The sequence below is a fragment of the Coturnix japonica genome, chromosome 13, assembly GCF_054131305.1.
Source record: "Coturnix japonica strain WE chromosome 13, WE-NBRP24, whole genome shotgun sequence".
Classification (NCBI taxonomy): domain Eukaryota; kingdom Metazoa; phylum Chordata; class Aves; order Galliformes; family Phasianidae; genus Coturnix; species Coturnix japonica.
The window spans coordinates 3105495-3123604 of NC_140675.1; the positions used below are offsets into that span (position 1 = coordinate 3105495).

Genomic DNA, 18110 nt, shown 5'->3' on the forward strand with positions numbered 1-18110 from the left:
TCAATGCTTAGAATCCTCAATGCTTAGCATCCTCAATGCTTGGAATCCTCAATGCTTAGAATCCTCAATGCTTAGTATCTACAATGCTTAGAAACCTCAATGCTTAGCATCCTCAATGCTTAGAAACCTCAATGCACAGAGTCCTTAATTCTTAGAAACCTCAATACTTAGCATCCTCAGTGCTTAGCTTAGAATCCTCAATGCTTAATATCCTCAATGTTTAGAATCCTCAATGCATAGCTTAGAATCCTCAATGCTTAGAATCCTCAATGCTTAGCATTCTCAATGCTTAGCATCCTCAATGCTTAGCATCCTCAATGCTTAGCATCCTCAATGCATATCTTAGAATCCTCAAAGCTCAGTATCCTCAATGCTTAGAAAACTCAATGCACAGAGTTCTTAATGCTTAGAAACCTCAATACTTAGCATCCTCATTGCTTAGCTTTGAATCTTCACTGCTTAGAAACCTCAATGCTTAGAATACTCAGTGCTTAGCATCCTCAACGCGTAGAATCCTCAATGCTTAGCATCCTCCATGCATAGCTTAGAATCCTCAATGCTTAGAATCCTCAATGCTTAGCATCCTCAATGCTTAGAATCCTCAATGCTTAGCATCCTCCTTGCATAGCTTAGAATCCTCAATGCTTCGAGTCCTCATTGCTTAGCATCCTCATTGCTTAGCATCGTCATTGCTGAGCTTCGAATCCTCAAAGCTCAGAATCCTCACTGCTTAGGAACCTCAATGCTTAGCATCCTCCATGCATTGTTTAGAAACCTCAGTGCGTAGAATCCTCATTGCTTAGAAATTTTATTGCTCTGAAACCTCAATTCTTAGCATCCCTAATGCTTACAAACCTCAGTGCATAGAGGCCTTAATGTTTAGAAACCTCAAAGATTAGAAAACTCAATGCTTGGCGTAGAATCCTCAATGCTTAGAATCCTCAATGCTTAGAATCCTCAATGCTTAGCATCCTCAAAGCTTAGCATCCTCAATGCTTAGAATCCTCAATGCTTAGAATCCTCAATGCTTAGAATCCTCAATGCCTAGCTTAGAATCCTCAATGCCTAGCTTAGAATCCTCAATGCTTAGAATCCTCAATGCTTAGAATCCTCAATGCTTAGAAACCTCAATGCACAGAGTCCTTAATGATTAGAAACCTCAATACTTAGCATCCTCAGTGCTTAGCGTAGAATCTTCACTGCTTAGAAACCTGAATGCTTAGAATCCTCAATGCTTAGATTCCTCGATGCTTAGAATCCTCAATGCTTAGCTTAGAAACCTCAATGCTTAGAATCCTCAATGCTTAACTTCCTCAATGCTTAACATCCTCAATGCTTAGAATCCTCAAAGCTCAGGATCCTCAATGCTTAGCATCCTCAATGCACAGAGTCCTTAATGCTTAGAAACCTCAATACTTAGAATCCTCAGTGCTTAGCATCCTCAACGCGTAGAATCCCCAATGCTTAGAAACCTCAATGCTTAGCATCCTCACTCCTTAGTATGCTCTATGCTTAGGTTAGAATCCTCAATGCTTAGAATCCTCAATGCTTACAAACCTCAATGCTGAGAAATTTTATTGTTTGAAACCTCGTTGCTTAGCATCCCAAATGCTTACAAACCTCAATGCATAGAGGCCTTAATGCTTAGAAACCTCAAAGATTAGAAAACTCAACGCTTGGCTTAGAATCCTCAATGCTTAGAATCCTCAATGCTTAGAATCCTAAATGCTTACCTTAGAAACCTCAATGCTTAGAATCCTCAATGCTTAGAATCCTCAATGCACAGAGTCCTTAATGCTTAGAAACCTCAATACTTAGCATCCTCAGTGCTTAGCTTAGAATCCTCACTGCTTAGAAACCTGAATGCTTAGAATCCTCAATGATTAGAATCCTCAATGCTAAGCTTAGAAACCTCAATGCTTAGAATCCTCAATGCTTAGAATCCTCAATGCTTAGCATCCTCAATACTTAGCATCCTGAATGCTTAGCATCCTCAATGCTTAGCATCCTCAATGCTTTGAACCCTGAATGTTTAGAAACCTCAATACTTAGTATCCTCAATGCTTAGAATCCTCAATGCTTAGAATCCTCAATGCTTAGAATCCTCAATGCTTAGCTTAGAATCCTCAAAGCTACAACTCCCCAATGCTTAGAAACCTCAATGCTTAGCATCCTCAATCCTTAGTATGCTCTATGCTTAGGTTAGAATCCTCAATGCTTAGAATCCTCAATGCTTACAAACCTCAATGCTGAGAAATTTTATTGTTTGAAACCTCGTTGCTTAGCATCCCAAATGCTTACAAACCTCAATGCATAGAGGCCTTAATGCTTAGAAACCTCAAAGATTAGAAAACTCAACGCTTGGCTTAGAATCCTCAATGCTTAGAATCCTCAATGCTTAGAATCCTAAATGCTTACTTTAGAAACCTCAATGCTTAGAATTCTCAATGCTTAGAATCCTCAATGCACAGAGTCCTTAATGCTTAGAAACCTCAATACTTAGCATCCTCAGTGCTTAGCTTAGAATCCTCACTGCTTAGAAACCTCAATGCTTAGAATCCTCAGTGCTTAGCATCCTCAACGCGTAGAATCCCCAATGCTTAGAAACGTCAATGCTTAGCAACCTCAATCCTTAGTATGCTCTATGCTTAGCTTAGAATCCTCAATGCTTAGAATCCTCAATGCTTACAAACCTCAATGCTGAGAAATTTTATTGTTTGAAACCTCATTGCTTAGCATCCCAAATGCTTACAAACCTCAATGCATAGAGGCCTCAATGCTTAGAAACCTCAAAGATTAGAAAACTCAGTGCTTGGCTTAAAATCCTCAATGCTTAGAATCCTCCATGCATAGCTTAGAATCCTCAATGCTTAGAATCCTCAATGCTTAGAATCCTCAATGCCTAGATTAGAATCCTCTATGTTTAGAATCCTCAATGCTTAGAATCCTCAATGCTTAGAATCATCAATGCCTAGATTAGAATCCTCAATGTTTAGAATCCTCAATGTTTAGAATCCTCAATGCTTAGCATCCTCAATGCTTAGCTTAGAAAACTCAATGCATAGAACCTTAATGCTTAGAAACCTCAATGCACAGAATCCTTAATGCTTAGAAACCTCAATACTTAGCATCCTAAGTGCTTAGCTTAGAATCCTCACTGCTTAGAAACCTGAATGCTTAGAATCCTCAATGCTTAGAATCCTCAATGCTTAGCTTAGAAACCTCAATGCTTAGAATTCTCAATGCTTAACATCCTCAATGTTTAGAATCCTCAATGCATAGCTTAGAATCCTCAATGCTTAGAATCCTCAATGCTTAGAATCCTCAATGCTTAGAATCCTCCTTGCATTGCTTAGAATCCTCAATAGTTAGAATCCTCAATGCTTCGCATCCTCAATGCTTAGCATAGAAACCTCAATACTTAGAATCCTCAATGCTTAGCATCCTCAATGCTTAAAATCCTCAATGCTTAGCATCCTCAAATCTTGAAATCCTCAATGCTTAGCATCCTCAATGCTTAGCATCCTCAATGCTTAGTATGCTCTATGCTTAGAATCCTCAATGCTTAGCATCCTCAATGCTTACCATCCTCAATGCTTAGCATCCTCAATCCTTAGCATCCTCAATGCTTAGAATCCTCAATGCTTAGAATCGTCAATGCTTAGAATCCTCAATGCTTAGAATCCTCCATGCATTGCTTAGAATCCTCAATAGTTAGAATCCTCAATGCTTACCATCCTCAATGCTTAGCATAGAAACCTCAATACTTGGAATCCTCAATGCTTAGCATCCTCATTACATAGCTTAGAATCCTCAATGCTTAGCATCCTCAATGCTTAGCATCCACAATGCTTAGCATCCTAAATGCTTAGCATCCTCAAAGCTTAGAATCCTCAATGCTTACCATCCTCAATGCTTAGCATCCTCAATGCTTAGCATCCTCCATGCATTGCTTAGAAACCTCAATGTGCAGAATCCTCATTGCTTAGAAATTTTATTGCTCTGAAACCTCAATGCTTAGCAACCCTAATGCTTACAAACCTCATTGCATAGAGGCCTTAATGTTTAGAAACAACAAAGATTAGAAAACTCAATGCTTGGCTTAGAATCCTCAATGCTTAGCATCCTCAATGCTTAGCATCCTCAATGCTTAGCATCCTCAATGCCTAGAATCCTCAATGCTTAGAATCCTCAATGCTTTGCATCCTCAATGCTTAGCATACTCAATGCTTAGCATCCTCAATGCTTAGAAACCTCAATGCTTTGCTTAGAAACCTCAATGCTTAGAATCCTCAATGCTTAGAATCCTCAATGCCTAGCTTAGATTCCTCAATGCTTAGAATCCTCAATGCTTAGAATCCTCAATGCTTAGAATCCTCAATGCTTAGCATCCTCAATGCTTAGCATCCTCAATACTTAGCATCCTCAATGCTTAGAATCCTCCATGCTTAGCTTAGAAACCTCAATGCTTAGAATCCTCAATGCTTAGAATCCTCAATGCTTAGAATCCTCAATGCCTAGATTAGAATCCTCAGTGCTTAGAATCCTCAATGCTTAGAATCCTTAGTGCTTAGAATCCTCAATGCTTAGGAACCTAAATGCACAGAGTCCTTAATGCTGAGAAACCTCAATACTTAGCATCCTCAGGGCTTAGCTTAGAATCCTCACTGCTTAGAAACCTCAATGCTTAGAATCCTCAATGATTAGAATCCTCAATGCTAAGCTTAGAAACCTCAATGCTTAGAATCCTCAATGCTTAGAATCCTCAATGCTTAGAATCCTCAATGCTTAGAATCCTCAATGCTTAGCATCCTCAATGCTTAGTATGTTCTATGCTTAGCTTAGAATCCTCAATGCTTAGAATCCTCAATGCTTAGCATCCTCAATGCTTTGTATCCCCATTACATAGATTAGAATCCTCAATGCTTAGCATCCTCAATGCTTAGCATCCTCATTGCTTAGCTTCGAATCCTCAAAGCACAGAATCCTCACTGCTTAGGAACCTCAATGCTTAGCATCCTCCATGCATTGCTTAGAAACCTCAATGCATAGAATCCTCATTGCTTAGAAATTTTATTGCTCTGAAACCTCAATGCTTCGCATCCATAATGCGTACAAACCTCAGTGCATAGAGGCCTTAATGTTTAGAAACAGCAATGATTAGAAAACTCAATGCTTGGCTTAGAATTCTCAATGTTTAGAATCCTCAATGCATAGAATCCTCAATGCTTAGAAACCTCAATACTTAGCATCCTCATTGCTTAGCTTAGAATCCTCACTGCTTAGAAACCTCAATGCTTAGAATCCTCATTGCTTAGCATCCTCAACGCGTAGAATCCTCAATGCTTAGCATCCTCCATGCATAGCTTAGAATCCTCAATGCTTAGAATCCTCAATGCTTAGAATCCTCAATGCTTAGCATCCTCAATGCCTAGAATCCTCAATGCTTAGAATCCTCAATGCTTAGCATCCTCAATGCTTAGCATCCTCAATGCTTTGCATCCTCAATGCTTAGCATCCTCAATGCTTAGCATCCTCAATGCTTAGAAACCTCAATACTTTGCTTAGAAACCTCAATGCTTAGAATCCTCAATGCTTAGAATCCTCAATGTTTAGAATCGTCAATGCTTAGAATCCTCAATGCTTAGAATCCTCAATGCTTAGCATTCTCAATGCTTAGCATCCTCAATGGTTAGCATCCTCAATACTTAGCATCCTCAATGCTTAGAATCCTCCATGCTTAGCTTAGAAAGCTCAATGCTTAGAATCCTCAATGCTTAGAATCCTCAATGCTTAGAATCCTCAATGCTTAGAATCCTCAATGCCTAGATTAGAATCCTCAATGCTTAGAATCCTCAATGCTTAGAATCCTCAATGCTTAGAATCCTCAATGCTTAGCATCCTCAATGCTTAGCTTAGAAAACTCAATGCTTAAAATCCTCAATGCTTAACATCCTCAGTGTTTAGAATCCTCAATGCATAGCTTAGAAACCTCAATGCTTAGAATCCTCAATGCTTAGCATCCTCAATCCTTAGTATGCTCTATGCGTAGCTTAGAATCCTCAATGCTTAGAATCCTCAATGCTTACAAACCTCAATGCTGAGAAATTTTATTGTTTGAAACCTCATTGCTTAGCATCCCAAATGCTTACAAACCTCAATGCATAGAGGCCTTAATGCTTAGAAACCTCAAAGATTAGAAAACTCAATGCTTGGCTTAGAATCCTCAATGCTTAGAATCCTCAATGCTTAGAATCTTCAATGCTTAGCATCCTCCATGCATTGCTTAGAATCCTCAATAGTTAGAATCCTCAATGCTTCGCATCCTCAATAGTTAGAATCCTCAATGCTTCGCATCCTAAATGCTTAGCATCCTCAATGCTTAGCATCCTCAATGCTTAGCATCCTCAATGCTTACCTTAGAAACCTCAATGCTTAGAATCCTCACTGCTTAGAATCCTCAATGCTTAGAATCCTCAATGCTTAGAATCCTCAATGCTTAGAATCCTCAATCCACAGAGTCCTTAATGCTTGGAAACCTCAATACTTAGCATCCTCAGTGCTTAGCTTAGAATCCTCACTGCTTAGAAACCTGAATGCTTAGAATCCTCAATGATTAGAATCCTCAATGCTATGCTTAGAAACCTCAATGCTTAGAATCCTCAATGCTTAGAATCCTCAATGCGTAGAAACCTCAATGCTTAGCATCCTCAATGCTTAGCATCCTCAATGCTTAGAATCCTCAATGCTTAGAATCCTCAATGCTTAGAATCCTCAATGCTTAGCTTAGAATCCTCAAAGCTACAGATCCCCAATGCTTAGAAACCTCAATGCACAGAGTCCTTAATGCTTAGAAACCTCAATACTTAGCATCCTCAGTGCTTAGCTTAGAATCCTCACTGCTTAGAAACCTCAATGCTTAGAATCCTCCGTGCTTAGCATCCTCAACGCGTAGAATCCCCAATGCTTAGAAACCTCAATGCTTAGCATCCTCAATGCCTAGAATCCTCAATGCTTAGAATCCTCAATGCTTTGCATCCTCAATGCTTAGCATACTCAATGCTTAGCATCCTCAATGCTTAGAAACCTCAATGCTTTGCTTAGAAACCTCAATGCTTAGAATCCTCAATGCTTAGAATCCTCAATGCCTAGCTTAGATTCCTCAATGCTTAGAATCCTCAATGCTTAGAATCCTCAATGCTTAGAATCCTCAATGCTTAGCATCCTCAATGCTTAGCATCCTCAATACTTAGCATCCTCAATGCTTAGAATCCTCCATGCTTAGCTTAGAAACCTCAATGCTTAGAATCCTCAATGCTTAGAATCCTCAATGCTTAGAATCCTCAATGCCTAGATTAGAATCCTCAGTGCTTAGAATCCTCAATGCTTAGAATCCTTAGTGCTTAGAATCCTCAATGCTTAGGAACCTCAATGCACAGAGTCCTTAATGCTGAGAAACCTCAATACTTAGCATCCTCAGGGCTTAGCTTAGAATCCTCACTGCTTAGAAACCTCAATGCTTAGAATCCTCAATGATTAGAATCCTCAATGCTAAGCTTAGAAACCTCAATGCTTAGAATCCTCAATGCTTAGAATCCTCAATGCTTAGAATCCTCAATGCTTAGAATCCTCAATGCTTAGCATCCTCAATGCTTAGTATGTTCTATGCTTAGCTTAGAATCCTCAATGCTTAGAATCCTCAATGCTTAGCATCCTCAATGCTTTGTATCCCCATTACATAGATTAGAATCCTCAATGCTTAGCATCCTCAATGCTTAGCATCCTCATTGCTTAGCTTCGAATCCTCAAAGCACAGAATCCTCACTGCTTAGGAACCTCAATGCTTAGCATCCTCCATGCATTGCTTAGAAACCTCAATGCATAGAATCCTCATTGCTTAGAAATTTTATTGCTCTGAAACCTCAATGCTTCGCATCCATAATGCGTACAAACCTCAGTGCATAGAGGCCTTAATGTTTAGAAACAGCAATGATTAGAAAACTCAATGCTTGGCTTAGAATTCTCAATGTTTAGAATCCTCAATGCATAGAATCCTCAATGCTTAGAAACCTCAATACTTAGCATCCTCATTGCTTAGCTTAGAATCCTCACTGCTTAGAAACCTCAATGCTTAGAATCCTCATTGCTTAGCATCCTCAACGCGTAGAATCCTCAATGCTTAGCATCCTCCATGCATAGCTTAGAATCCTCAATGCTTAGAATCCTCAATGCTTAGAATCCTCAATGCTTAGCATCCTCAATGCCTAGAATCCTCAATGCTTAGAATCCTCAATGCTTAGCATCCTCAATGCTTAGCATCCTCAATGCTTTGCATCCTCAATGCTTAGCATCCTCAATGCTTAGCATCCTCAATGCTTAGAAACCTCAATACTTTGCTTAGAAACCTCAATGCTTAGAATCCTCAATGCTTAGAATCCTCAATGTTTAGAATCGTCAATGCTTAGAATCCTCAATGCTTAGAATCCTCAATGCTTAGCATTCTCAATGCTTAGCATCCTCAATGGTTAGCATCCTCAATACTTAGCATCCTCAATGCTTAGAATCCTCCATGCTTAGCTTAGAAAGCTCAATGCTTAGAATCCTCAATGCTTAGAATCCTCAATGCTTAGAATCCTCAATGCTTAGAATCCTCAATGCCTAGATTAGAATCCTCAATGCTTAGAATCCTCAATGCTTAGAATCCTCAATGCTTAGAATCCTCAATGCTTAGAATCCTCAATGCTTAGCATCCTCAATGCTTAGCTTAGAAAACTCAATGCTTAAAATCCTCAATGCTTAACATCCTCAGTGTTTAGAATCCTCAATGCATAGCTTAGAAACCTCAATGCTTAGAATCCTCAATGCTTAGCATCCTCAATCCTTAGTATGCTCTATGCGTAGCTTAGAATCCTCAATGCTTAGAATCCTCAATGCTTACAAACCTCAATGCTGAGAAATTTTATTGTTTGAAACCTCATTGCTTAGCATCCCAAATGCTTACAAACCTCAATGCATAGAGGCCTTAATGCTTAGAAACCTCAAAGATTAGAAAACTCAATGCTTGGCTTAGAATCCTCAATGCTTAGAATCCTCAATGCTTAGAATCTTCAATGCTTAGCATCCTCCATGCATTGCTTAGAATCCTCAATAGTTAGAATCCTCAATGCTTCGCATCCTCAATAGTTAGAATCCTCAATGCTTCGCATCCTAAATGCTTAGCATCCTCAATGCTTAGCATCCTCAATGCTTAGCATCCTCAATGCTTACCTTAGAAACCTCAATGCTTAGAATCCTCACTGCTTAGAATCCTCAATGCTTAGAATCCTCAATGCTTAGAATCCTCAATGCTTAGAATCCTCAATCCACAGAGTCCTTAATGCTTGGAAACCTCAATACTTAGCATCCTCAGTGCTTAGCTTAGAATCCTCACTGCTTAGAAACCTGAATGCTTAGAATCCTCAATGATTAGAATCCTCAATGCTATGCTTAGAAACCTCAATGCTTAGAATCCTCAATGCTTAGAATCCTCAATGCTTAGAAACCTCAATGCTTAGCATCCTCAATGCTTAGCATCCTCAATGCTTAGAATCCTCAATGCTTAGAATCCTCAATACTTAGAATCCTCAATGCTTAGCTTAGAATCCTCAAAGCTACAGATCCCCAATGCTTAGAAACCTCAATGCACAGAGTCCTTAATGCTTAGAAACCTCAATACTTAGCATCCTCAGTGCTTAGCTTAGAATCCTCACTGCTTAGAAACCTCAATGCTTAGAATCCTCCGTGCTTAGCATCCTCAACGCGTAGAATCCCCAATGCTTAGAAACCTCAATGCTTAGCAACCTCAATCCTTAGTATGCTCTATGCTTAGCTTAGAATCCTCAATGCTTAGAATCCTCAATGCTTACAAACCTCAATGCTGAGAAATTTTATTGTTTGAAACTTCATTGCTTAGCATCCCAAATGCTTACAAACCTCAATGCATAGTGGCCTTAATGCTTAGAAACCTCAAAGATTAGAAAACTCAATGCTTGGCTTAGAATCCTCAATGCTTAGAATACTCAATGCTTAGAATCCTCCATGCTTAGAATCCTCAATGCGTAGAATCCTCAATGCTTAGAATCCTCCATGCTTAGAATCCTCTATGCTTAGAATCCTCAATGCTAAGCATCCTCCATGCTTAGAATCCCCAATGATTAGAATCCTCAATGCTTAGCATCCTCAATGCTTAGCTTAGAAAACTTAATGCTTAGATTTCTCAATGCTTAGAAACCTCAATGCACAGAGTCCTTAATGCTTAGAAACCTCAATACTTAGAATCCTCAGTGCTTAGCATCCTCAAAGCGTAGAATGCCCAATGCTTAGAAACCTCAATGTTTAGCATCCTCAATCCTTAGTACGCTCTATGCTTAGCTTAGAATCCTCAATGCTTAGAATCCTCAATGCATACAAACCTCAATGCTGAGAAATTTTATTATTTGAAACCTCATTGCTTAGCATCCCAAATGCTTACAAACCTAAATGCATAGATGTCTTATTGCTTAGAAACCTCAAAGATTAGAAAAATCAATGCTTGGCTTAGAATCCTCAATGCTTAGAATCCCCAATGCTTAGAATCCTCAATGCTTAGCATCCTCACTGTTTAGCATCCTCATTACATAGCTTAGAATCCTCAATGCTAAGCATCCTCAATGCTTAGAATCCTCAATGCTTAGAAACCTCAATGCTTAGAATCCTCTATGCTTAGAATCCTCAATGCTTAGAATCCTCAATGCTTAGAATCCTCAATGCTTAGCATCCTCAATGCATAGAAACCTCAATGCTTAGAATCCACAATGCCTAGCTTAGAATCCTCAATGCTGAGAATCCTCAATGCTGAGAATCCTCAATGCTTAGAATCCTCAATGCTTAGAAACCTCAATGCACAGAGTCCTTAATGCTTAGAAACCTCAATACTTAGCAACCTCAGTGCTTAGCGTAGAATCCTCACTGCTTAGAAACCTTAATGCTTAGAATCCTCAATGCTTAGATTCCTCGATGCTTAGAATCCTCAATGCTTAGCTTAGAAACCTCAATGCTTAGAATCCTCAATGCTTAAAATCCTCAATGCTTAGAATCCTCACTGCCTAGAATCCTCAATGCTTAGCATCCTCAATGCATAGCTTAGAATCTCCAAAGCTCAGGATCCTCAATGCTTAGAAACCTCAATGCACAGAGTCCTTAATGCTTAGAAACCTCAATACTTAGCATTCTCAGTGCTTAGCATAGAATCCTCAGTGCTTAGCATCCTCAATGCGTAGAATCCCCAATGCTTAGAAACCTCAATGCTTAGCATCCTCAATCCTTAGTATTCTCTATGCTTAGCTTAGAATCCTCAATGCTTAGAATCCTCAATGCTTAGCATCCTCAGTGCTTTGTATCCCCATTACATAGCTTAGAATCCTCAATGCTTAGCATCCTCAATGCTTAGCATCCTCATTGCTTAGCATCCTCATTGCTTAGCTTCGAATCTTCAAAGCTCAGAATCCTCACTGCTTAGGAACCTCAATGCTTAGCATCCTCCATGCATTGCTTAGAAACTTCAATGCGTAGAATCCTCATTGCTTAGAAATTTTATTGCTCTGAAACCTCAATGCTTAGCATCCCTAATGCTTACAAACCTCAGTGCATAGAGGCCTTAATGTTTAGAAACCTCAAAGATTAGAAAACTCAATGCTTGGCGTAGAATCCTCAATGCTTAGAATCCTCAATGCTTGCCGTAGAATCCTCAATGCTTAGAATCCTCAATGCTTAGAAACCTCAATGCACAGAGTCCTTAATGCTTAGAAACCTCAATACTTAGCATCCTCAATGCTTAGCTTAGAATCCTCACTGCTTAGAAACCTGAATGCTTAGAATCCTCAATGCTTAGAATCCTAAATGCTTAGCTTAGAAACCTCAATGCTTATAATTCTCAATGCTTAACATCCTCAATGTTTAGAATCCTCAATGCATAGCATAGAATCCTCAATGCTTAGAATCCTCAATGCTTAGCATCCTCAATGCTTAGCATCCTCAATGCCTAGAATCCTCAATGCTTAGCTTAGAAACCTCAATGCTTAGAATCCTCAATGCTTAGCTTAGAAACCTCAATGCTTAGAATCCTCAATTCTTAGAATCCTCAATGCTTAGAATCCTCAATGCTTAGCATCCTCAATGCTTAGCTTAGAAAACTCAATGCTTAGCATCCTCAATGCTTAACAGCCTCAGTGCTTAGCATCCTCAATGCTTAGCATCTTCTATGCTTAGCATCCTCAATGCTTAGCATCCTCAATGCCTAGAATCCTCAATGCTTGGCTTAGAATCCTCAATGCTTAGAATCCTCAATGCTTAGAATCCTCCATGCTTAGAATCCTCAATGCTTAGAATCCTCAATGCTTAACATCCTCAATGCTTAGCATCCTCAATGCATAGCTTAGAATCCTCAAAGCTCAGGATCCTCAATGCTTAGAAACCTCAATGCACAGAGTCCTTAATGCTTAGAAACCTCAATACTTAGCATCCTCAGTGCTTAGCTTAGAATCCTTTGCTTAGAAACCTCAATGCTTAGAATCCTCAGTGCTTAGCATCCTCAACGCGTAGAATGCCCAATGCTTAGAAACCTCAATGTTTAGCATCCTCAATCCTTAGTATGCTCTATGCTTAGCTTAGAATCCTCAATGCTTAGAATCCCCAATGCTTAGAATCCTCAATGCTTAGCATCCTCATTACATAGCTTAGAATCCTCAATGCTTAGCATCCTCAATGCTTAGAATCCTCAATGCTTAGAAACCTCAATGCTTAGAATCCTCAATGCTTAGAAACCTCAATGCTTAGAATTCACAATGCCTAGCTTAGAATCCTCAATGCTGAGAATCCTCAATGCTGAGAATCCTCAATGCTTAGAATCCTCAATGCTTAGAAACCTCAATGCACAGAGTCCTTAATGCTTAGAAACCTCAATACTTAGCAACCTCAGTGCTTAGCGTAGAATCCTCACTGCTTAGAAACCTGAATGCTTAGAATCCTCAATGCTTAGATTCCTCGATGCTTAGAATCCTCAATGCTTAGCTTAGAAACCGCAATGCTTAGAATCCTCAATGCTTAAAATCCTCAATGCTTAGAATCCTCACTGCTTAGAATCCTCAATGCTTAGAATCCTCAATGCTTAGCATCCTCAACGCGTAGAATCCTCAATGCTTAGCATCCTCCATGCATAGCTTAGAATCCTCAATGCTTAGAATCCTCAATGCTTAGCATCCTCAATGCTTAGAATCCTCAATGCTTAGCATCCTCCATGCATAGCTTAGAATCCTCAATGCTTAGAGTCCTCATTGCTTAGCATCCTCATTGCTGAGCTTCGAATCCTCAAAGATCAGAATCCTCACTGCTTAGGAACCTCAATGCTCAGCATCCTCCATGCATTGTTTTGAAACCTCAATGCGTAGAATCCTCATTGCTTAGAAATTTTATTGCTCTGAAACCTCAATTCATAGCATCCCTAATGCGTACAAACCTCAGTGCATAGAGGCCTTATTGTTTAGAAACCTCAAAGATTAGAAAACTCAATGCTTGCCATAGAATCCTCAATGCTTAGAATCCTCAATGCTTAGAATCCTCAATGCTTAGCATCCTCAATGCTTAGAATCCTCAATGCTTAGAATCCTCAATGCCTAGCTTAGAATCCTCAATGCCTAGCTTAGAATCCTCAATGCTTAGAATCCTCAATGCTTAGAATCCTCAATGCTTAGAAACCTCAATGCACAGAGTCCTTAATGCTTAGAAACCTCAATACTTAGCATCCTCAGTGCTTAGCGTACAATCCTCACTGCTTAGAAACCTGAATGCTTAGAATCCTCATTGCTTAGAATCCTCAATGCTTAACATCCTCAATGCTTAACATCCTCAATGCTTAGAATCCTCAATGCTTAGCATCCTCAATGCTTAGCATCCTCAATGCATAGCTTAGAATCCTCAAAGCTCAGGATCCTCAATGCTTAGAAACCTCAATGCACAGAGTCCTTAATGCTTAGAAACCTCAATACGTAGCATCCTCAGTGCTTAGCTTAGAATCCTCACTGCTTAGAAACATCAATGCTTAGAATCCTCAGTGCTTAGCATCCTCAATGCATAGAATACCCAATCCTTAGAAACCTCAATGCTTAGCATCCTCAATCCTTAGTATACTCTATGCTTAGCTTAGAATCCTCAATGCTTAGAATCCTCAATGATTACAAAACTCAATGCTGAGAAATTTTATTGTTTGAAACCTCATTGCTTAGCATCCAAATGCTTAGCATCCTCAATGCTTGGAATCCACAATGCCTAGCATAGAATCCTGAATGCTGAGAATCCTCAATGCTTAGAATCCTCAATCCTTAGCATCCTCAATGCTTAGAATCCTCAGTACTTAGCATCCTCAGTGCTTAGCGTCGAATCCTCACTGCTTAGAAACCTGAATGCTTAGAATCCTCAATGCATAGATTACTCGATGCTTAGAATCCTCAATGCTTAGCTTAGAAACCACAATGCTTAGAATCCTCAATGTTTAACATCCCCAATGCATAGAATCCTCAATGCTTAGAATCCTCAAGGCTTAGAATCCTCAATGCTTAGAATCCTCAATGCTAAGAATCCTCAATGCTTAGAAACCTCAATGCACAGAGTCCTTAAAGCTTAGAAACCTCAATACTTAGCATCCACAGTGCTTAGCTTAGAATCCTCACTGCTTAGAAACCTGAGTGCTTAGAATACTCAATGCTTAGAATCCTCAATGCTTAGCATCCTTAATGCTTAGAATCCTCAATGCTTAGAATCCTCAATGCACAGATTCCTTAATGCTTCGAAACCTCAATACTTAGCATCCTCAGTGCTTAGCTTAGAATCCTCACTGCTTAGAAACCTGAATGCTTAGAATCCTCAATGCTTAGAATCCTCAATGCACAGAGTCCTTAATGCTTAGCATCCTCAATGCTTCGCTTAGAATCCTCAAAGCTCAGGATCCTCAATGCTTAGAAACCTCAATGCACAGAGTCCTTAATGCTTAGAAAACTCAATACTTAGCATCCTCAGTGCTTAGCTTAGAATCCTCCCTGCTTAGAATCTTCAATGCTTAGAATCCTCACTGCTTAGAAACCTCAATGCTTATAATCCTCAGTGCTTAGCATCCTCAATGCGTAGAATCCCCAATGCTTAGAAACCTCAATGCTTAGCATCCTCAATCCTTAGTATGCTCTATGCTCAGCTTAGAATCCTCAATGCTTAGAATCCTCAATGCTTAGCATCCTCATTGCTTAGAATCCTCATTACTTAGCTTCGAATCCTCAAAGCTCAGAATCCACACTGCTTAGGAACCTCAATGCTTAGCATCCTCAATGCATTGCTTAGAAACCTCAATGCGTAGAATCCTCATTGCTTAGAAATTTTATTGCTCTGTAACCTCAATGCTTAGCATCCCTAATGCTTTCAAACCTCAGAGCATAGAGGCCTTAATGTTTAGAAACCTCAAAGATAAGAAAACTCAATGCTTGGCTTAGAATCCTCAATGCTTAGAAACCTGAATGCTTAGAATCCTCAATGCTAAGCTTAGAAACCTCAATGCTTAGAATCCTCAATGCACAGAGTCCTTAATGCTTAGCATCCTCAATGCTTCGCTTAGAATCCTCAAAGCTCAGGATCCTCAATGCTTAGAAACCTCAATGCACAGAGTCCTTAATTCTTAGAAACCTCAATACTTAGAATCCTCAGTGCTTAGCATCCTCAACGCGTAGAATCCCCAATGCTTAGAAACCTCAATGCTTAGCATCCTCAATGCTTAGAATCTTCAATGCTTAGCATCCTCCATGCATTGCTTAGAATCCTCAATAGTTAGATTCCTCAATGCTTTGCATCCTCAATGCTTAGCTTAGAAACCTCAATGCTTAGAATCCTCACTGCTTAGAATCCTCAATGCTTAGAATCCTCAATGCTTAGAATCCTCAATGCCTAGATTAGAATCCTCAATGTTTAGAATCCTCAATGCTTAGAATCCTCAATGCACAGAGTCCTTAATGCTTAGAAACCTCAATACTTAGCATCCTCAGTGCTTAGCTTAGAATCCTCACTGCTTAGAAACCTGAATGCTTAGAATCCTCAGTGATTAGAATCCTCAATGCTAAGCTTAGAAACCTCAATGCTTAGAATCCTCAATGCTTAACATCCTCAATGCTTAGCATCCTCAATGCTTAGCATCCTCAATGCTTGGCATCCTCAATGCTTGGCATCCTCAATGCTTTGAACCCTGAATGTTTAGAAACCTCAATACTTAGAATCCTCAATGCTTAGAATCCTCAATACTTAGAATCCTCAATGCTTAGAATCCTCAATGCTTAGCTTAGAATCCTCAAAGCTACAGATCCCCAATGCTTAGAAACCTCAATACTTAGCATCCTCAGTGCTTAGCTTAGAATCCTCACTGCTTAGAAACCTCAATGCTTAGAATCCTCAGTGCTTAGCATCCTCAACGCGTAGAATCCCCAATGCTTAGAAACCTCAATGCTTAGCATCCTCAATCCTTAGTATGCTCTATGCTTATCTTAGAATCCTCAATGCTTAGAATCCTCAATGCTTACAAACCTCAATGCTGAGAAATTTTATTGTTTGAAACCTCATTGCTTAGCATCCCAAATGCTTACAAACCTCAATGCATAGAGGCCTTAATGCTTAGAAACCTCAAAGATTAGAAAACTCAATGCTTGGCTTAGAATTCTCTATGCTTTGAATCCTCAATGCTTAGAATCCTCAATGCTTAGAATCCTTAATGCTTAGAAACCTCAATACTTAGCATCCTCAGTGCTTAGCTTAGAATCCTCACTGCTTAGAAACTTCAATGCTTAGAATCCTCACTGCTAGAAACCTCAATACTTATAATCCTCAGTGCTTAGCATCCTCAATGCGTAGAATCCCCAATGCTTAGAAACCTCAATGCTTAGCATCCTCAATCCTTAGTATGCTCTATGCTTAGCTTAGAATCCTCAATGCTTACAATCCTCAATGCTTAGCATCCTCAATGCTTTGTATCCCCATTACATAGCTTAGAATCCTCAATGCTTAGCATCCTCAATGCTTAGCATCCTCATTACTTAGCTTCGACTCCTCAAAGCTATGAATCCTCACTGCTTAGGAACCTCAATGCTTAGCATCCTCCATGCATTGCTTAGAAACCTCAATGCGCAGAATCCTCATTGCTTAGAAATTTTATTGCTCTGAAACCTCAATGCTTAGCAACCCTAATGCTTACAAACCTCATTGCATAGAGGCCTTAATGTTTAGAAACAACAAAGATTAGAAAACTCAATGCTTGGCTTAGAATCCTCAATGCTTAGCATCCTCAATGCTTAGCATCTTCAATGCCTAGAATCCTCAATGCTTAGAATCCTCAATGCTTAGCATCCTCAATGCTTAGCATCCTCAATGCTTAGCATCCTCAATGCTTAGAAACCTCAATGCTTACCATCCTCAATGCTTAGCATCCTCAATGCTTACCATCCTCAATGCTTAGAATCCTCAATGCTTAGAATCCTCAATGCTTAGAATCCTCCATGCATTCCTTAGAATCCTCAATAGTTAGAATCCTCAATGCTTCGCATCCTCAATGCTTAGCATAGAAACCTCAATACTTAGAATCCTCAATGCTTAGCATCCTCATTACATAGCTTAGAATCCTCAATGCTTAGCATCCTCAATGCTTAGAAACCTCAATGCTTAGAATCCACAATGCTTAGAATCCTCAATACCTAGCTTAGAAACCTCAATGCTTAGAATCCTCAATGCTTAGAATCCTCAATGCTTAGAATCCTCAATGCTTAGCATCCTCAATGCTTAGAATCTTCAATACTTAGAATCCTCAATGCTTAGAATCCTCCATGCATTGCTTAGAATCCTCAATGCTTAGAATCCTCAATGCCTCGCATCCTCAATGCTTAGCTTAGAAACCTCAATGCTTAGAATCCTCAATGCTTAGAATCCTCAATGCTTAGAATCCTCAATGCTTAGCATCCTCAATGCTTAGCATCCTCAATGCTTTGCATCCTCAATACTTAGAATCCTCCATGCTC

The 18110-nt window shown here is 39.5% G+C and overlaps 1 protein-coding gene across 1 annotated transcript in view; it reads right to left on the minus strand.

Annotated features, from left to right (window-relative positions):
- Positions 1-18110, minus strand: part of LOC146758588 (cytosolic carboxypeptidase 4-like) — a 242004-nt gene that overhangs the window by 136220 nt on the left and 87674 nt on the right. The gene's annotated exons all lie outside the window — the stretch shown is intronic.